Source organism: Lithobates pipiens, unplaced genomic scaffold (assembly GCF_037356315.1).
Source record: "Lithobates pipiens isolate NorthernLeopardFrog02 unplaced genomic scaffold, aLitPip1_a1.2 Scaffold_10, whole genome shotgun sequence".
Lineage (NCBI taxonomy): Eukaryota > Metazoa > Chordata > Amphibia > Anura > Ranidae > Lithobates > Lithobates pipiens.
The window spans coordinates 101770270-101791654 of NW_027507686.1; the positions used below are offsets into that span (position 1 = coordinate 101770270).

Consider the following 21385-nt stretch of genomic DNA (forward strand, 5'->3'; position numbering starts at 1 on the left):
ACACAACACCCGCTGATACTGTACCCGTGTTAACGTAGATAAACTCCTTTAACTCAGTTGTCACCCAGTCAGTATCCTTTATTAATTCCAACCATACAGGGTCAATTTTCCATTGGCCAGAGTATTGTGTCTTACCTACACAGAGTGTCAATATTAGGGGGGAGTGATCCGAGACTCCTCTCGGGGCATATTCCACCTCATCCACTCGTGGCAACGCACTACTATTCACCAAAGCCATATCAAGTCTCGATAGTGTAGAGAAAGATGCTGAGTAGCAAGAATACTGTCGCTCCCCCCGATACCGAATGCGCCATGCGTCGCATAGACCAACTTCTTGTAAGAAGCGGGCTAGCCTCGTTTCATCTCTCCCTGTTGGTATATTTGCAGTTGGGAACCTGTCCAAAGCTTTATCCAAGACTTCATTAAAGTCTCCTATTGCTATCACAGGGATGCCGGGTTTATCTATTACAAAAGATAATAACTCATATAGAATCTCCAGTTTGAATGGAGGGGGGACATATATATTGGCCACCACATAGGGATTATTTTCAATTTGGCAGTATAGGAAAATGTATCTACCCTTTACATCTATGAGACTGTTGTAGCAGGAGAACCGGACAGCCTTATCAACAAGAATGCTAACCCCTCTTGCATATGTTGAGAATACGGAATGGAACTTGGTCTGGAATTTCCGGCTTTGTAAACACCGTGTCGTCTCACCCGTTAAATGCGTCTCCTGGAGACACAATAATCCGGGTCCTTTGCCCTCTAGGGCTGACAAGACCACTTTTCTTTTAGTCAGATCTCCCAGGCCCCGCACATTCCACGATATTATCTTAATCCTTTTCGCCTGCATCCCTACTTAATGACCCATACATTGGGCAGTTTTAACCAAAAAAAGAAGTGAAAAAATATACAAAATAGTAGTACCAAAAAATCTTTTCCCTTTTTCCCCTTGACTGTGCATACGTGTATCCTATATACTATATAATATTTTATCACATCCCCTTCTAAATAGTGCATCTCTAAATTTGTGTATCCTTGTGTTATTTTTATTATTCTTCCCTTACCCCACCTTGCCATCCCATCTCTCCCTCCTCCCCGCTTACCAAACTCCCTCCCCCACCCCCCTCGCCCCATAGGGCTACCCCCTAGGGGTATATTTGTGGCCTTCTCACAGCACTCCCACCTCTCACCCATACCAATCCTACTGGGTGCTTTCACCCAAAATCTACACCCACTCATGGGAACCCTTTGTCCCCCACTACAAATACCTACTTGTACTCCACACACCCTTATTGCTCAGCCCCTACCCCCCACCTGCATTGTGCACTATACCAGCTACAAAAAGTTGCAACAAGGATACCCCCTGTTCCTGCCCACTCCCCCCCCCAAAAATGTGTACCCCCGCATCCCTTGAAATCCACCTAACTGCCCTATAATATGTATTTATAGGTCCTTTTTAGTTTCATCTAGCCATTGGGATGCTTCCTCTGGCGTATTGAAAAAAAACGTCTTTCCTGATGCAATCACCCTTAGGCGGGCTGGATAGAGGAGTGCATACTCTAACCTATATTTAACCATTTCTCGTTTGACTGGGATAAATTCGGCTCTTCTTTTCTGAAGGTCAGGGGAAAAATCAGGATACAGAGAGATCCTAGCTCCTTTAAATCTAATGTCTCCCCTCATTCTGGCCTCTCGCAGTAGGGACACTTTGTCCTGATAATTAAGGATCTTAAGCATTATAGGCCTAGGGCGCTCCCCCATATGGCGGGTTTTTACCGGGGTACGATGTGCCCGTTCTATTGCGAATGTCGGGGTGAAGGTTGTCGCCCCAAAAAGTTCCCTGAACCACTCCTCAAAAAAGCCTATCAAATTAGTCCCCTCGCAATGTTCAGGGAGGCCTAGCACCCTGATATTATTTCTTCGATTCCTATTCTCCATTTCGTCGAGTTTATCTGCTTGTGTAGTAACTGTTTTTTTAAGTGAATCAATTTCCAGTCTCACGGGCCTCAGCTCATCCTCCATCGCACCCATGCGTTCCTCGAGCTCGGTAGTTCTCAATATAGTCCTATTCAAATCCTGCCTCATAGACAATAGTTCCTCCTTTATATATCTTAGCTGTTCATCAAACCTGGATATTGAATCTTTGCATTCCTTAATTGCATTCAAAATGTCCCTTAATGTGGGCTCCTCATCCTGGTTGCCCGGCGTCGGTAGGTGAGAGCTACTTTGTGTTGTTTCCAAATTTGTTGTAACTATTGCTGGTTTACCCCCCTCCCTTATTTCCCCCCAGTTTAGCCACTGATAAAGTAGGGTTGGCCAGAGGCTGGCCTTGACTCCTTCTATCCGCGGAAGAGTTTTTGGTATCTTTATTGTGTAGGTTTCCCTGCTGAGAACTTGAATTACCGGGTGATGGTGGACCAGAGTGGGCATAGCGCTCCAATTTTGCCGCTGCCGACACTGCAGCCATTTGATTGGTTTTGTCCTTAGCGGCTCGGGTGATTTGTTGACCCTCTACGGGTATTTGCTCCTCAGGGGATCTTTTTCTTGACATAATTGATCTTAAATGTCCACTTATAAAACCACCTCGCAAATGGTTAGCTTCCACTTATTTAGCTGATCCAGCAGGAAAAGGGTAATGTAGCACACTCAAAAAAAAAAAAAAAAAAAAAAAAGAGGGGTGGGGGGGGCAGAAATGTTATATGGTTTTCTCCTTATGTATATGAGAGTTACTCGCTTATCAAAAGGGGACAATACTAATTGGCAGCCAACCTTCAACCCCCGCAATAATCCTGCAGCGACAGATCTACCGTTGAATCAAGATCTTTGTGTTGGTGTATATTTGCATATATTCAAAACAATTTTCCATCAATTTTAATCAGTAGTAGTTCACTTCAATCAAAAAGGGAAGAGAGACACTTATCTTAGTTGCCAGATCATGTCCACATAACCTTCCATGGATCCATACGAAGCAGATATGCAAGGCATCCAAATCGTCCAGGTCTTCCTCTCTCTTCCCCAAAAGACTAAGCTGTCAGCGCTGTCAGTGTATTCTCCGGTTCATTTCCTCCTGTCTCACCAGCCACAGTGACAACTCGAGCGGAGGGGGGGGCAAAGAGCAACGAGCGAAGGGGAGTGAGCGGGGGAGAGGGAGCCCTACACAGGAGTCCCCTCTCACCTACGCTACGCGTGTCAGGCAGCCCGCCGCTCAGAGCCTAGGGCGTCACACGTGTCTGTACGCCAAGCTCTAGCGGAGCGGAGGGAGAAGCACCGCAGCGCTACAGGAACCCTGGGGCCGCTCGAGATCTCGCGAGATCCCCAGCGAGACTCTCAGCCCCCCGCTCCGACCGACAGCCAGCAGCCCACAGAGAGCGGTAGTCCCCACGCAACAACCACACACACCCGACCCCGGAGTCACCAGCCCGTAGCTCGAACGAGCATGGGAGACATACGAACAAGGTATAGCGAGAGGCCTTTAGGCAGCATCCGATGGGATCAGGTAGCTTGAGGAGGAGCAGGACGGGGTTATCGAACTAAGCAGGATACCGAGGGGTAGAGCAGCACCATGCTCTCACTCCTCACTCACACTCTCTCCCGTCAACATCCGGCCACACCCCCCCCCCACTTAAAAGAGATTGCCTATGGGCACATTACCCTGAAAGCGCCTGATCTCCTCTGATCTCAGAAGCTAAACAGGGTTGGGCCTTACTAGTACCTGGATTGGAGACCACCTGGGAATACTAGGTGCTGTAGGCTTCTTTTTATGTTGTTGGCCTTGACCTGTTTTTTTTTTCACTTGTTTCCCAAGGTGACCATCTTGGCGTTTGTCAAGAGGGTTGAGAGTGCCCGAAGAGATCACCTACGGCCCCATCACCCTGAAAGCGCCCAATCTCGTCTGATCTCGGATGCTAAACAGTGTCGGGCCTGGTTAGTACCTGGATGGGAGACCGCCTGGGAATACCAGGTGCCATAGGCTTTTTTTTTTTTTTTATTTAGTAGTATGCGACATGCAATGCAAAGGCAACTTCACAGAATGTGTGATACAAATAGTTACAAACAAACGATCATATTGCATGGATATCAGAGCCAATGGTAAGAAGTCAGAGGAGAATAGCACGTGTACAGCTTTGCGGTCATATCAAAATGAGATTAAAGCTCCATCTCGTTGGGATCCTCTACCACTTAAAATATTATTGATACTAGCCCTGCTACCTTCGAAGAGTTTAGATATCCATAGATAGAGGAAGAGTATTGTGTAGTAGTCAAATGGGGTCGGAACATACCATTTTCTTTTCCCTTTTTTGAGTTAAGAAGGGAAATAGTAGAACTGAAAGGAGGGAGAAGGGGAAAGAGAAGATTGGGGAAGGAAATGGCAGAAAAGGAAAAGAAGGGGTAAGGGGGTGTCGTGGGTAGAGTGGATAGGATGGGGTCCCCTCCCAGGGAGCAAGAGACGCCCTCGGCTCACCAGCTCATCAGCTGTCCAACGTTTGGAACAGCGATCTCCAACGATCACCATGAGCTTACTATGTCTCGCGGAGGTATTCTTCCGAAAAGCGAAACTGGGTCCAGTAGAACCATCTGTTCCCATGCTCCTCCGTTTTATCCCTCATTGTGGCAGTCAGGTCTTCCATTCGTTCAATATCATTTACCCTTGCGAACCACTGAGTCACCATTGGAACAGATTGCTCTTTCCACTGACTTGGGATACAGGCCCTAGCTGCATTGAGGAGATGTTTAAGTAAGGACTTATGATAACGCTTTCTCGACATAGGAGTTAGATTGAGAAGAACTGCTGCGGGATCATTGGCTAAGGAAATGTCTGTGAACTTGTGGATGAGTCTCAGGACAGGCTGCCAGAATGTTTGTAATTTAGGGCATTCCCAGAAAATGTGGAGAATGGTGCCAGCCTGGTGCCCGCAGCGACAGCAGCGGTCAGATTGACCGGGGAATATTTTGGCCAACACCACCAGTGTACGATACCAGCGTGTGATCAGCTTATATGAGATCTCCTGATATTTACTGCAGAGTGACGACTTACGGGCGAAAAAGAGTATTCTGTCCTTTTGTGGTTTGGAGAATGTAGTTTGTAAGTCCCTTTTCCATTTAGCTAGGAAGGGTGGATCCGTGGAGGAATCTGCGTCTGTCAGGATTTGGTAGGACCTAGAGAGGAAACCACGAACTGGGCCATCATCCAGGCAAAGTTCCTCGAAGGGGTGGAATTGTCTAGAGAAGAACGAATGGTTAGGTAGTGATCCGAGGAAATGGATTAGCTGTCTAGCTCTCCATCTATCCAATGCAACAGGTACTTGCTCTAGCAGTATGGTCCCGATGGGAATCAAGCCCGTGGGTCCAAGAAATAGGGATGCTCTCAGAAGCCCTTTCGGGGCTTGCCTGGTAAAGGCCTGGTCAGACAGGCCCGGAGGGAATCTAGGATGTCCAATAATTGGGGTCATAGGAGAAGGGAAGTTAGTCAGGTGGGAAAGGTGAAAAAAACTATCCATCTCGGCGAGCGAGGGGCCAATTAACGGGTGAGTAGTCACACAGGGCTCCAATGGCCTCCCCGCCCAAGGCAGACCAGTCAGTGGAACCCGCACCATCTCCTGCTCTAGCTTGACCCATAGCTTCAGTTCCCCATGCCGGTGTCTTATCACATATGGTCCCAAATCGGATAGTGTCCGCTGTGTGCTGCGCATGCGCAGTACACAGCAACACAGATTCCGAAAATTGCCGAGCATGAACAGCGCCTGCGCACTGAGTCCAGGTTCTATCCCCACTATCCAAGTGGACATAGAGTAAGAATATAAAAGAGCCGAGCGCAGCGAGGCCGAGCCCGAAGCGTGGCGAGCGAAGCTCGCCTGCGAGGGGCCCTCTAATATTCACAACCCTATGTCCGCTTGGATGGTGGGGCTACCACCTCCACTCACCGCGCAGGCGCCGTTCGGCTTCGGAGATTTTCCAAAGCTTCGTCTGCTCCGTACTGCTCATGCGCAGTACGGCGCAGACACTATATCATGGCCGGACAGTATATGGCAGAACACCAGCACCAGTCAACCACCGGTGTCATGTGCGTCGCTGTGTAATATAGAGCAGGGTTCGGGAAGCCAATACCTCCCCGCAATTTCGGTCGCAACAGCATTGCCCTACCAATACGCCTATGTTTTCCGCGCCAGAGGAACTTGATAAAGATTGAGCGAACCGCATGAAAGAAAGTCTGGGGTATTTTGATAGGTAAGGCTTGTAGTAGATACAGAAGTCGGGGCATTGCGTTCATATTACAGCGTCCGAACCATGACAGAGCTAGTGGGTCCCATCTCTTAGGGTCCCCTGTAAGCCCATAGGCTTCTTTTTATGTTGTTGGCTTTGACCTGTTTTTTTTGCTTGTTTCTCAAGGCGACCATCTTGGCGTTTGTCAAGAGGGTTGGGCGTGTCTTGAAGAGAATGCTTACGGCCACATCAACCTGAAAGCACCCGATCTCGTCTGATTTCAGAGGCTAAGCAGCGTCAGGCCTGGTTTGTACCTGGATGGGAGACTGCCTGGGAAGACCAGGTGCCATAGAAGGATCTGGTCTGGTTAGTGTCTTGATTGGGAGATCGCCTGGGAATACTGGATGCCGTAGGCTTCTTTTTATGTTGTTGGCTTTGACCTGTTTTTTTTAGCTTGTTTCCCAAGGTGACCATCTTGGCCTTTGTCAAGAGGCTTCAGAGTGCCCAAAGAGAGTGCCTACGGCCAAATCACCCTGAAAGAGCCCAATCTCATCTGATCTCGGAGGCTAAGCAGCGATGGGCCTGGTTAGTACCTGGATGGGAGACAGCTTGGGAATACCAGGTGCCATAGGCTTCTCATTATGTTGTCGGCGTTGACCTGTTTTATTTTCCCTTGTTTCCCAAGGTGACCATCTTGGCATGTGTCAAGAGGGTTGAGAGTGCACAAAGAAATTGCCTACGAGCACAACACCCTGAAAGCGCCCAATCTCGTTTGGTCTCAGAGGCTAAGCAGGGTTGGGCCTGGTTTGTACCTGGATGGGAGACCGCCTGGGTTTTCCAGATGCCGCAGGCTTATTTTTATGTTGTTGGTGTTGACCTGTTTTTTTCGCTTGTTTCCCAAAGTGATCATCTTGGCATTTGTCAAGAGGGTTGAGAGTGCCTAAAGAGATCGCTTACAGCCGCATCACCCTGAAAGCACCCTATCTCTTCTGATTTCAGAGGCTAAGAAGGGTTGGGCCTAGTTAGTACTTGAATGGGAGACGGCCTTGGAATACTAGGTGCCGTAGTCTTCTTTTTATGTTGTTGGCGTTGACCTGTTTTTTTTCGCTTGTTTCCCAGGGTGACTATCTTGGCATTTTTCAAGAGGGATGAGAGTGCCCAAAGAGATTGCCTATGGGCACATCACCCTGAAAGCGCCCAATCTCCGCTGATCTCAGAGACTAGAAAGGGTCGCGCCTTGTTAATACCTGGATGGGAGACCGTATGGAAATACTAGGTGCGGTAGGCTTCTTTTTATGTTGTTGGCGTTGACTTGTTTTTTTTTTTTTGTTTCCCAAGGTGACCATCTTGGCGTTTGTCAAGAGGGTTGAGCGTGCCTGAAAAAGTCTACTATGGCTGCATCACCCTGAAAGAGCCAAATCTCATTTGATCTCAGAGGCTAAGCAGGGTTGGGACCTGGTTAGTACCTGGATGGGAGAACGCCTGGGATTTCTCGATGCCATAGGCTTTTTTTAAGTTGTTGGCATTGACTTATTTTTTTTTTTTTTGTTTTATTCTTTTATTAAGTATAAGTAGAACAACATAAATATAACAGTCAACCATACAGCATGACCCAGGGTCACAATTACATGGTAACAAAAAATAGGCAGCCAAATAACTCTGGGTTCTCAGAGGGGAGTCCTAGAGTTTCATGCAGAAAAGAGAGAAACCCCACCTCGGACATGTAGTACAGTATAACTAATGCAGCCCTGTTCGGACAAATGTAATCATGGAGAGCAACTGGGACCACAGCGAGTCAGCTTATCATGACCTATGTGAACCAGAGTAAAATATGAGCCGGTCGTGTCCAGAACCCTGGGGCTCTTCTGGGTCCCAAAGGCTAGTAAGGAGACAAGGCATAGTCAAAAGGGAGGACGGGGGAAGAAGAGAGTGCAAAGACGGAGAGAGAGGAGGGGGGGGATGGCAGCGGGGAAAAATAGAAAAATAAAGACAAAAAGGGAGGGGGGGGGATGCCACCCAGGGCAGACATGGCCTACGTAGGTAAACGTTAGATGTTCAGTCTTTTTCTGGGATAGGGGCGCTGCTCACCTCCCGAATGTAGTCTCAAGTACCAGAAAAATACCTCCAGGGCCTCCATGTAACACTAAATGCCTCTTCAGTGTTGTGAAGGGTGGCGGTCAATTCTTCCATCCGGAGAATATGATTGACTTTGGAATACCACAGCACCTTGGATGGGGGGCTGAGGCTGCCTCCACAGTGTGGGAATGCAGGCCCGGGCGGCGTTCAGGAGTTGCATCGGGAGGGTTTTTTTGTATTTTCGAACAGGCTGTTCGGTCAAGTGTAGAAGGCACGCTGCTGGGTTGTCTGCGATATCTACATTTCTAAAAGTTTTTATCGTCTCGGTCACCTCCACCCAAAAGTTCCTCAAGGCCGGGCATGCCCAGAAAATGTGTCCCATGGTCCCCGTATCTGAATTGCACCTCCAACAAACATCCGGGATCGATCTATTCATTTTATTCAGAAGGTATGGGACTCTATACCAGCGTGAGACTATCTTGTATCCTGATTCTAGATATTGGTTTGCGATGGAAGCTTTATGTACTAATGTCAGGATCTTGCCTATCTGTTGTGGGGTAAATGTGATGCCAAAGTCCCTCTCCCATTTGTGGATAAATGGTGGGGTCGACTCCTCCTCCTGACTACTTAATAGGTTGTACAGGAGGGAGAGGGTGTGTCGCACAGGTTCCTTTTTGTGACAGATGGATTCATAGGGCGTCAGGTCTCTAGGAGTGTAGGGGGCCCTTTGTATGGCCAGAAGAAAGTGATGAAGTTGATAAGCACTAAAAAAGTCAAGCGGAGGGTCAGAAATCTTGGCGACAGTTTGCGTGGTCGGGAGCCCTCCCGAGGGCCACACCTCTCCCAGACGCTGTTTCCCCACCACTGTCAACTGTCGCAGTTTCTTGTTGGTAAATCCCGGTGGGAAGTCTGGATTACCTATAACCGGAGTCATTGGTGACGGCAGGGGAGCAATGTGTGTGCAGCGGAACAACCTCCGCACAACAGCCAACGTAGCTCCCACTACGGGGTGATCTCTGAGGTCTTTTGGTAGGGAGGACAGGAGCCACGGGGAGGTCAATAGGGGAATGGATCCATCCTCAATCTCCATCTCCACCCACTGCTTGTGTGGGCCATTACAATGCCAATCAACGACTCTCGCTAGCAGAGTCACTCTGTAGTATTGTCTCAGATCTGGGAGACCCAGACCCCCCTTGTCCTTTGGTCTGGCAAGCAATTGCAAACGGGCTCTGGGCGGTTTGCGCGGCCAAATAAAGTCCCGGAGCAGCACCTGCAGTTGTCTGAAAAAAATTGGGGGTAACCGGATCGGTAATGTCTGGAACAAGTATAAAATCCGCTGGAGGGCCATCATTTTGAATGCATTACAGCGCCTGAACCAGGTCAGTGTTAAAGCATGCCAGTTTCCCAAATCAGATTTCAGTCTATTCAGGAGAGGGACAAAATTAAGCGGGTACAATTGCGCCAAATACGCTGCGATGTCAACGCCCAGGTAACGTATAGATTTTTCAGCTCAGTAGAATGGAAAAGCGGAGCAGAGCCTCTTGGCCTCACCATCCGGGACCGATATATTCAATACAGCCAAAGGTGCAATTGATTTTATAGTTTGATAGGCTGCCGTATCGCCGGAGAGCCGCGAGTATATTGGGAAGCGAAATGTGTGGATTGGAGACGAAAGAAATTAGATCGTTAGCGTACGCCGCAATTTTGTGGTGTGCCGAGGGTTTGGATATGCCAGTAATATTCGGGTCATTCCGAACGTGACACATAAGTGGTTCCAGTGTCAGAATAAAAATTAGGGGAGACAGAGGGCACCCCTGCCTCGTCCCATTAGTGATGGGGAAAGAGTCCGAGCACTCTGAAAGCACCCAATCTCGTCTGATCTTGGAGGCTAAGAAGAGTCAGGCCTGGTTAGTACCTGGATGGGAGACCACCTGGGAATACCAGTTATTGTAGGCTTCTTTTTATGTTGTTGGCCTTGATTCGTTTTGTTTTTTTTTGGCTTGTTTCCCAAGGTGACCATCTTGGCATTTGTCAAGAGGGTTGAGAGTGCCCAAAGAGTTTGCTTACAGCAGCATCACCCTGAAAGAGCCCTATCTCTTCTCATCTCTGAGGCTAAGAAGGGTTGGGCCTAGTTAGTCCCTGGATGGGAGATGGCTTTGGAATACCAGGTGCCGTAGTCTTCTTTTTATGTTGTTGACATTGACCTGTTTTTTTTTCGCTTGTTTCCCAAGGTGACTATCTTGGCATTTGTCAAGAGGGTTGAGAGTGCCCAAAGAGATTGCCTATGGGCACATAAGCCTGAAAGCGCCCGATCTCCTCTGATCTCAGAGGCTAAACAGGGTCGGGCCTTGCTAGTACCTGGATTGGAGACCACCTGGGAATACTAGGTGCTGAAGGCTTATTTTTATGTTGTTGGCGTTGACTTGTTTTTTTTTTTTGTTTGTTTACCAAGGTGACCATCTTGGTGTTTGTCAAGAGGGTTGAGAGTGCTTGAAGAGCTCGCCTATGGCCACATAACCCTGAAAGCACCAGATCTCGTCTGATCTCAGAGACTAAACAGGGTCGGGCCTTGTTAATACCTGGATGGGAGACCACCTGGGAATACTAGGTGCTGTAGACTTCTTCTCATGTTGTTGGCGTTGACTTGATTTTTTTGTTTGTTTCCCAAGGTGACCATATTGGCGTTAGTCAAGGTTGAGAGTGCCTGAAGAAATCTCCTACGGCCACACCACCCTAAAAGAGCCCAATCTCATCTGATCTCAGAGGCTAAGCAGGGTTGGGACCAGTTTAGTACCTGGATGGGAGACCGCCTGGGATTTCCAGATGCCGTAGGCTTCTTTTTATGTTGTGGCCGTTGACCTATTTTTTTCCGCTTGTTTCCAAGGTGACCATCTTGGTGTTTGTCAAGAGAGTTGAGAGTGCCTGAAGATATCGGCTACGGCCACATCACCCTGAATCTGTTCCATCTCGTCTGATCTTGGAGGCTAAGCAGGGTCGGGCCTGGTTAATGCCTGGATGGGAAACCGCCTGGGAATACCAGGTGTCGTAGGCTTCTTTTTTTTTTCAAATATAATTTTTTCTCCAAATAGGGGAAGACGGTCCCCCGAGTACATAATGCAACAGAGAAATACAGAGCAAAAAGCAGCTGAACAATACTTGATACAGGTATATTCGCAACTGTGAGTCTGCCTTCCATCAATCACAATGATTCGAGGCACGGATAAAGTACTGTACCAAGATCCAGGGTCACACAAACCCCAGGTCCCTCCGGCATAATCCATCCAGAGGGGGGTGTGGGGCCGTCATTCCCAATTTTCCACTCTTTCCAAAAGAGAGAGGGGGTAGAGGGGGTGAGAGATAGGGGAGGAAGGCAGAAAAGAGAAGGGTTGAAAGATCAGAAAAGGAGAAGAGGGGACGAGACACGATGGCAGCCACTGTCCAAGGGGCCAGTCAAGGAAAGCTCAGAGCACTAAGGCGATAGCAGCCGACATCCTTCCAGCGAGAATATAAAGGTATTCCAGATGTCTCAGGTTTGTTTAAAAAATTCTTGTATACCTTGTGATGTGAGGATCAAGTCCTCCATTTTTTTTAATGTCCTCTATTTTCCTAAGCCAGTGAGTAATGAAAGGGGGGGAACATTTTTTCCAATAGAGAGGGATGCAGGATTTCGCCGCATTTATCACATGCCGTAAAATAGATTTTTTTGTACTTCTTAATGGGAATCTGTGAATGGTGCAAGAGAAAGAATGCAGCCTCTTCCTGGATGGAGAAGTCTGTGAATTTTTGTGTTATGCATCGGATCTCTGTCCAGAAGTCCACCAAGCTGAGACAGGACCAAAAAATGTGCAGCAACGTGCCCTCTTCTTCTCCACACCTCCAGCATATGTTCGAGGAAGAGGAGAAACATTTCTGCAGCTTTGATGGTGTCAAATACCACCTGGTGAGAAGTTTAAAATTCGTCTCCTGTATCTTCATGCACAGCGACATTTTGAGAGCCAAAGTGATAATGCGTTGTCTCTGTGCTGGGGAAAATTAGCAATTAAGGTCCTTTTCCCAGTTGGATAGACAGGTTAAGTGTGGGTAATCTGTTTGAGAGAGAATGTGGGCCAAAGGGCCTTCGCTCCTGCATAGAGTCTCAAACTCCGTCTGAGGGCGGGCGAACGTTTGAGGATTGGGGATGGAATGGAGAAAATGATGTCGTTGCGCCGCTCTCCAAAAAGGCAGTTGGAAAAGCCCTGTCGGATCTGTTAGGGTTGAGAAAGAAGGCCATTTTCCATCAATGACGAATTTAGACGCATTGTCTAGGTTGGAATTTCTAAGTGGGTCCCCAGTTCAAAGGTTGGATGGCCACGTATAGGGAATAGGGGGGAAGTCAAAGACGTGAGTGTGTTTTGGGTAGCGATCAGGTGACTGACTTTCAACTAAGCCCCTATAGTGGGATGTGACATAAATTCTGTGGGTAAATACTTATAGCACCACATGGCGCTTCTTAGCGGAATTCGGGAGTGAGCTTAGAAAGTTTGTTTCGATTCCAGTCCAATACACGGCCCAGATGGGAGGCCAGGTAGTAGCGTCGCAAGTTAGGGAGAACCAACCCTCCCTGTTGTTTAGACAATGTCAGCTGTGACCGCTTAAGTCTGGGATTTTTGTGGGCCCAGTTAAATTGAGCGAGCAAGGATTGAGCTTGCTTAAAAAACAGGACTGGAATCTGGATCGGGAGAGCTTGGAAAAGATAAGTACATTTAGGGAGTATGTTCATTTTAATGAGATTGCATCTGCTGAACCAGGAATGGAGGCCAGAATGCCACCCGTGAAGCAAACTGCGGATCTTAGTGACAAGGGGTGGGGGGAAGTTCAACATAAACGTACGCGCGATGTCCGGTGGAATGTAAGTACGTGAGTATATCTTACTTATCCATGCCAGCATCCGTTCACTCAGACCTATATGGCAAAGGACCGAGAACATTAATATCCATTTGACCCGATCAAAAGCCTTCTCGGTTTAGGAACGGGATGACCAGTTTTATGTTGGTAGATTACATTATTGCACTTCCTGTTCTTTATACTATATAAGATCTGTAATTTGTGTATGGTATAGCAAGGTTGTAATTCCTATCATATACGAACTGTCCATACCTGTATTTTTGTTTTTTTTCTCTATGTATGTGAAAAAATTTTCTAATAAAAACTAAATTGAAAAAAAAAAAAAAAGCCTTCTCGGCATCAGTACTCATGAAAAGACAAGGGGTCCCAGATGACTTTGCTTTACGGATCAGGGTAAGCACCTTAGTGGTGTTGTCCCTATCTTCCCTGGTGGGAATAAAACCTAACTGGTCAATATGTATAAGGGACTACAAGTGATGTGCCAATCACGTGGCGAGGAGTTAGAGAATAGTTTTAGGACCGAATTTTGGAGGGAAATGGGTCTGTAGCTCCCACATAGGCCCGGGTCTTTGCCCTCCTTAGGTATCAACGAGATGTGGGCTCTAAGGGTATCCTCAGGAAAATCCCCATTTGAGCTCAGAGTATTAAATAAATTCACCAAGCGCAGGCCGAGAATAGGGAGGAAGGTCTTAAAGTATTGTGCGGTATATCCGTCAGGGCCCGGAGCCTTACCCACCTTCGGAGGTCCCACGGCCGTCTGGACTTCTTCCAGTGTGATCGGGTCCTCCAAGTACTCCCGTGATTCCGATGAGAGGGTTGGTAGACCAGAACCGGTTACATATCTGTCTATATTGTCCTGTCCAGACCCTGAATCGGGCAGGTTGTAGAGATCAGAGTAACATTTTTCAAAGACTTCAACTATTTGGGTTGGGGTAGAGGCCCTCTGGCCATTCTCATCTATCAACTGTGGTATGTAAGAGCCAGATTTCAACTCCTTTACCGACCTGGCTAAGATTTTTCTGCATTTGTCCTCTGACTCCTACGTCAGTTTACGACTAAACTGGAGTGCCGCTTTCGCTTTATAATGGAGTAGGACAGCAATATGGGTATGGAGTGTCCCCAATTCAATCTCTAAGGTCCGTAAGGGGGTATGTTTATGTTTCGCTTCCACAGAGGCAAGTTCACGAAACAGATTAGCAAGCTGTTCCTGATAAGTACCCTGCGGAGTACTGACTTGTGAGCCTCCCAAATTATCCCCGGGTCACAGTCCTGCTTTAGTTTTCTTGGAAATAAAGGTCCAATTCCCTGGTCACATCTGCTAAAACTTCCGGTATCTGGATGAGGCTCTCATTAAGGTGCCAGAATAGAGACCTAGGTGAGGGGTAGGGAGCGAGGAGCAAGAGGCAGAAGTGTCAACCGATGGTGAAAGGGGACATTAAAGTCCCCACCTAATATCAATTGGCCCTCCCGAAAGTCACATAATCTGTGCAGGGTAGTTCTGAGGAACGTGTCTTGGTGATCATTGGGAGCGTACACAGTGGCAAATGTAAAAAGGCGCTCTCCAATGTGGCCCCTAAGAAAAAGATATTGGCCCCCAGGGTCCACCAGAGAATCCTGGAGAACCCAGGGGAGCCTGCTAGAGATCAGAATGGAGAGGAGGGGTTAGTAGAGTGGTAGACCTTAGGGAAGGATCTCGACCATAGAAAGGGGAGGCTAGTATTTTTAAAATGTGTTTCTTGTATAAAGGCCACATCAGTACAGGATGTGTTCAGTTCTCACAGGAGGATCCACCGTTTTTCAGGGGAGTTCAGTCCCTTAACGTTTAGAGAGGTGACCTTGACTGAGTCTCCCATCGCTCCTCGGGGAGGGGGAGGGGGACGTCAGAGAAAAGCAAAGAAAGTTGAACCAAGGTAGGTTTTGGGTAGGTAATGCATGGCGGGAACTAAGGGGGAGAAAGGAAGGGCAAATGGAAGGAAAGGTAAAGGGAAAAAGAGGCCGGGCACCTCAACCCCAGGGGGAGAGGGAAATTAAGGGTTGTCCGCACTCAACAGTACAGGAAGGGTATACTAAAACAGCACAATTATGCTATAGCGCTTACCAGATGTACACTGGGTTTAAAGCGCTGTCCTACTTGGGTTATTGGGTAGACAGGTCGGAGAGGGAGCCCCCGAATCCTAGTCCCCCCAGTCCCGGCAGTGGTAAATGTCACGTCTGATACCGGTATGCAAATAAAAGACAATCAGTAACATCAAAGAAACAAAAAACAATAGTATAACCAAAACAAAGGTAGAGCATATAACTGTCAGCACTGAGGGGTCTCCTCGGCTCGCCCTAAACATAGGCATGCACGAGGGAGCCCGTCACAACAGAAAAGGCATCACAGAATGGGATCCACCACCCCCCGTCCCATACCCCTAAAGTACATGCAGTCCCTGAACAAATGCATTTCTCCCTTTGGCAGATTGTCCTCTCCTTACCCCCTCTCCCCCGTCCACGCCCCGGGGGGAAAAGGGGCAGGGAAGGGGGGAAAGGGGGAGTGGAAGGGGGGAAAGGGGGAGTGGAAGGGGGAAAGGGGGAGGGAAAGGAGGGAAGGGAAGGGTGGGAAGGGGGGGAAGGGAGGGGGGAAACAGGGGAGAGGGGACAAACATGCAGAAATGTCAAGTCCTTTAGCGCACTCCCACCAGCAAACACCCGGACCCCATAAATTTCAACTCCTCCCCTCCATGGTCACCACATCAAGATGAAAGAGGAGCAGCCCTGGTCGGTGCATGGAAAATCCGGCAGGCAAGGGGCTGGGGCCACCATCCCTCCATCCAATGGGAGACTTCACCCGAGCAGCAGTCCTGGGGCCCGCCAATTAGTGTCTCTCCTGCATCGCCATCGGGGGCTGTGTAGAGCATCCAGAGGGAGGCTGGGACCACCCAAACAGTAAGGGGTAAATCCTCCAGGGCGGTCCAGAGTCACCCTGGAGGGAAGCAGTGTCTCGTACCAATAGGCTCAATAAATAAGTCATCCAGGGTCCCCGAAAGCTGCAGAAGGCAATGTCGGCAAAGAGTAGGTGGGAGCCAGAGGGGGGGACAAGGGGCGCATCCAGGGGGAGGGGACACATATGCGGGAATGTCAAGCCCTTCCAGTACAGCGCATTAGGTATCACTCAGACCCCCCAAAGTGCAACTCCCCCATCTAAGGTGAAGACTCCAGAAGGGAAGATGAGCCGCCCTGGTCTGTACATGAAAGAACCTGCTGCCAAGGGGTTGGGGCCATCATCCCTTCCTCCAATGGGAGATGCCACCGGAATGAAAGCCCTGTGTCCTGTCAAGTGGTGCCCCTCTGACAATGTCGTTGTGGTATATGTGGAGCATCCAGGGAGAGGCAGGGACCACCCAAACAGTGAGGGGTAAAGCCTCCAAGGGGGACCGGTGTCAGACAGGAGGATAGCGGTGTCTTGTACAAGTTGGTTAATTAGACAAGTCATCCAGTGTGTTCCTGTGAGCAGCGGAAAGAAAGTTCGGTAAGGATTATGAATGGGTGGGGGCCAGGGAGTGCATAAAACTGCCACCAGATGACCGGGGCAGAGAGGGCAAGGGGATGAAACTCAGATCTGGTAGGTGGGGGCGGGGGTGAGGAGTGTCCCTCATATTACTCACGTTGGCCATACCTTGAAGCTGAGCGCTCTGCATACCCAGGACGTTCTTCTGTATAATCTAGCCTATCTGTATACATTAGCCTGTCTTTTGTACACATTAGTCGGTCCTCTGTATACACTAGTCTGTCTGTATACACTAGTGTATACAGATAAGCTAGATTATACCGAAGAACGTCCTGGGTATGCAGAGATGGAGGCTAGGGTATACAGAGAGAGAGGCTAGAGTATGCATACTTGCTAGTGTATACAGACGGACTAGTGTATACAGAAGACCGGCTAGTTTATATAGGGAGGCTAATGTGTGCAAAAGACAGGCTAGTGTATACAAATAGGCTAGATTATAGAGAAGAACATCTTGGGTATGCAGAGAGAGAGGCTGGGTTACACAGAGAGGCTGGTGTATGCAGACTTGCTAGTGTATACAGACGGACTAGTGTATAGAGAGGCTTGGGTATACAGAGAGCTAATGTATAAAGAGCAGCTAGTGTATACAAAAGACATCCAAGGGTATAAAGAGAGACTCGTGTATGCAGAAGACCGGCTAGTTTATACAGAGAGGCTAAAGTGTACAAAACACAGGCTAGATTATACAGAAGAACGTCATGGGTATGCAGAGATGGAGGCTAGGGTATACAGAGAGAGAGAGACTGTGTTACACAGAGAGGCAGGAGTATGCAGACTTGCTAGTGTATACAGATGGACTAGTGTATACAGTAGACCGGCTAGTTTATACAGAGAGGCTAATGTGTACAAAAGACAGGCTAGTGTATACAGATAGGCTAGATTATACATAAGAAGGTCCTGGTTATGCAAGAGATGGAGGCTAGGGTATGCAGAGAGAGAGGCTTGGTTACACTGACTTGCTAATGTATACAGACGGACTAGTGTATACAGAGGACCGGCTAGTTTATATAGAGAGGCTAATGTGTACAAAAGACAGGCTAGTTTATACAGATAGGCTAGATTATACAAAAGAACGTCCTGGGTATGCAGAGATGGAGGCTAGGGTATACAGAGAGAGAGTGAGGCTGGGTTACACAGAGAGGCAGGAGTATGCAGACTTGCTAGGGTATACAGAGAGAGAGGCTAGAGTATGCATACTTGCTAGTGTATACAGGGGGACTATTGTAATACAGAAGACCGGTTAGTTTATACAGAGAGGCAAATGTGTACAAAAGACAGGCTAGTGTATACAAATAGGCTAGATTATAGAGAAGAACGTCCTGGGTATGCAGAGATGGATGGCTAGTGTATACAGATAGGCTAGATTATACAGATAGGCTAGATTATACAGAAGAACGTCCTGGGTATGCAGAGATGGAGGCTAAGGTATACAGAGAGAGAGGCTAGAGTACGCATACTTGCTAGTGTATACAGATGGACTAGTGTATACAGAGGACCGGCTAGTTTATACAGAGAGGCTAATGTGTACAAAAGACAGGCTAGTGTATACAAATAGGCTAGATTATAGAGAAGAACGTCCTGGGTATGCAGAGAGAGCAATTGGGTTACAAAGAGAGGCTAGTGTATGCAGACTTGCTAGTGTATCCCGGTGGACTAGTGTATACAGAGAGGCTTGGGTATACAGAGAGCTAATGTATAAAGAGATGCTAGTGTATACCGACGGACTACACAGAGATGCAGGAGTATGCAGACTTGCTAGGGTATACAGAGAGAGAGGCTAGAGTATGCATACTTGCTAGTGTATACAGGGGGACTATTGTAATACAGAAGACCGGTTAGTTTATACAGAGAGGCAAATGTGTACAAAAGACAGGCTAGTGTATACAAATAGGCTAGATTATAGAGAAGAACGTCCTGGGTATGCAGAGATGGATGGCTAGTGTATACAGATAGGCTAGATTATACAGATAGGCTAGATTATACAGAAGAACGTCCTGGGTATGCAGAGATGGAGGCTAAGGTATACAGAGAGAGAGGCTAGAGTACGCATACTTGCTAGTGTATACAGATGGACTAGTGTATACAGAGGACCGGCTAGTTTATACAGAGAGGCTAATGTGTACAAAAGACAGGCTAGTGTATACAAATAGGCTAGATTATAGAGAAGAACGTCCTGGGTATGCAGAGAGAGCAATTGGGTTACAAAGAGAGGCTAGTGTATGCAGACTTGCTAGTGTATCCCGGTGGACTAGTGTATACAGAGAGGCTTGGGTATACAGAGAGCTAATGTATAAAGAGATGCTAGTGTATACCGACGGACTACACAGAGATGCAGGAGTATGCAGACTTGCTAGGGTATACAGAGAGAGAGGCTAGAGTATGCATACTTGCTAGTGTATACAGGGGGACTATTGTAATACAGAAGACCGGTTAGTTTATACAGAGAGGCAAATGTGTACAAAAGACAGGCTAGTGTATACAAATAGGCTAGATTATAGAGAAGAACGTCCTGGGTATGCAGAGATGGATGGCTAGTGTATACAGATAGGCTAGATTATACAGATAGGCTAGATTATACAGAAGAACGTCCTGGGTATGCAGAGATGGAGGCTTAGGTATACAGAGAGAGAGGCTAGAGTACGCATACTTGCTAGTGTATACAGATGGACTAGTGTATACAGAGGACCGGCTAGTTTATACAGAGAGGTTAATGTGTACAAAAGACAGGCTAGTTTATACAGATAGGCTAGATTATACAGAAGAACGTCCTTGGTATGCTGAGATGGAGGCTAGGGTATACAGAGAGAGAGAGCGAGGCTGGGTTACACAGAGAGGCAGGAGTATGCAGACTTGCTAGTGTATACAGATGGACTAGTGTATACAGTAGACCGGCTAGTTTACACAGAGAGGCTAATGTGTACAAAAGACAAGCTAGTGTATACAGATAGGCTAGATTATACAGAAGAAGGTCCTGGTTTATGCAAGAGATGGAGGCTAGGGTATGCAGAGAGAGGCTTGGTTACACAGACTTGGTAGTGTATACAGATGGACTAGTGTATACAGAGGACCGGCTAGTTTATACAGAGAGGCTAATGTGTACAAAAGACAGGCTAGTGTATACAGATAGGCTAGATTATACAGAAGAAAGTCCTGGGTATGCAGAGATGGATGGCTAGTGTATACAGATAGGCTAGATTATACAGATAGGCTAGATTATACAGAAGAACGTCCTGGGTATGCAGAGATGGAGGCTAAGTTATACAGAGAGAGAGGCTAGAGTACGCATACTTGCTAGTGTATACAGATGGACTAGTGTATACAGAGGACCGGCTAGTTTATACAGAGAGGCTAATGTGTACAAAAGACAGGCTAGTGTATACAAATAGGCTAGATTATAGAGAAGAACGTCCTGGGTAAGCAGAGATGGAGGCTGGGTTACACAGAGAGGCTAGTGTATGCAAGCTTGCTAGTGTATACAGACGGACTAGTGTATACAGTAGATCAGCTAGTTTATACAGGGAGGCTAATGTCTACAGAAGACCGGCTAGTGTATACACATAGGCTAGATTATAGAGAAGAACATCCTGGGTATGCAAAGAGAGGCTAGTGTATGCAGACTTGCTAGTGTATACCGGTGGACTAGTGTATACAGAGAGGCTTGTGTATACAAAAGACAACCAAGAGTAGACAGTGAGGATCGTGTATACAGAGCTACAGAGAAGCCAATTTGTACAAAAGACAGGCTAGTGTATACAGATAGGCTAGATTATACAGAGGAAGGTCCTGGGTATGCAGAGATGTAGGCTAGGGAATCCAGAGAGAGACTGTGTTACACAAAGAGGCTAGAGTATGCAGAAGACCGGCTATTTTTTTTACAGATAGGCTTGTGTATACAGAAGACCGTCTGGGGAATTCAGTGAGGCTAGTGTATGCAGAGAGGCTGGGACACCGAGACTATTGTAAAAAGAAGGCAGGCTAGTGTATATAGATTACGGGCACGTGTATACAGAAGACAGAGAGGCTAGTCTATATTGAGTGGCTGGTGTACACAGAGAGATTAATGTATACAGAAAAGCTAGCGTGTAAAGAAGACAGGACTTTATTTTTTGCTAATGCAACTACTTTTGAAACATATAAAGTGCTTTTTTCATATTTTGGTGCTGTTAAAAAGTGGTGTGTTGTCAGTGGTGATATCAATGTGACAGTTAATGTGGAGAACTACAACTATTCAAAATAGAGCAAAAGAGTGCTAAGTTTATTTTGTTAAGTCATTGACTGATAGACGTTAAGTAATTGGCCGTTATTGGTTTGGCAGTACATGGTTTATTTTGATGTAAGATAGTTTTATTCTCTACTTATAGCCGAGTTTTAGACGACTTTATTATTAGCATTATTCGCATTATTCATATATATTATGCAGAGTGTAAGTATTGCAGTGAGACGATATTGCTTTTAAAAGATTTGTATTATTATATATAGCATTGTTAGCAGACCAATAGGACAATTTACATGGCTTAATATTGCAGAGCGTAATTTATCAGGAAAGAGATTCAAAGCGTTAGTTGCAGTAGCTTCATAAAACTGAGAAATCGTTGCATTACTCTAAATTTAAAATATGTTCCGGCAGCACTGAAAAGACGATATTAGATGAGTGATCTAAATGTTAAT

At 47.1% G+C, this 21385-nt stretch overlaps 6 pseudogenes; all 6 read left to right on the forward strand.

The window, feature by feature from the left end:
* The first annotated feature begins 3640 nt into the window (after positions 1-3640).
* Positions 3641-3759, forward strand: LOC143954673 (5S ribosomal RNA; annotated as a pseudogene).
* Positions 3760-3860: 101 nt separating this feature from the next.
* On the forward strand, positions 3861-3979 carry LOC143954232 (5S ribosomal RNA; annotated as a pseudogene).
* Positions 3980-6722: 2743 nt separating this feature from the next.
* On the forward strand, positions 6723-6841 carry LOC143957128 (5S ribosomal RNA; annotated as a pseudogene).
* Positions 6842-10784: 3943 nt separating this feature from the next.
* LOC143944589 (5S ribosomal RNA) lies at positions 10785-10903 on the forward strand (annotated as a pseudogene).
* Positions 10904-10998: 95 nt separating this feature from the next.
* LOC143950455 (5S ribosomal RNA) lies at positions 10999-11118 on the forward strand (annotated as a pseudogene).
* A 98-nt stretch (positions 11119-11216) lies between these two features.
* Positions 11217-11335, forward strand: LOC143952533 (5S ribosomal RNA; annotated as a pseudogene).
* The last annotated feature ends 10050 nt before the right edge of the window (positions 11336-21385 follow it).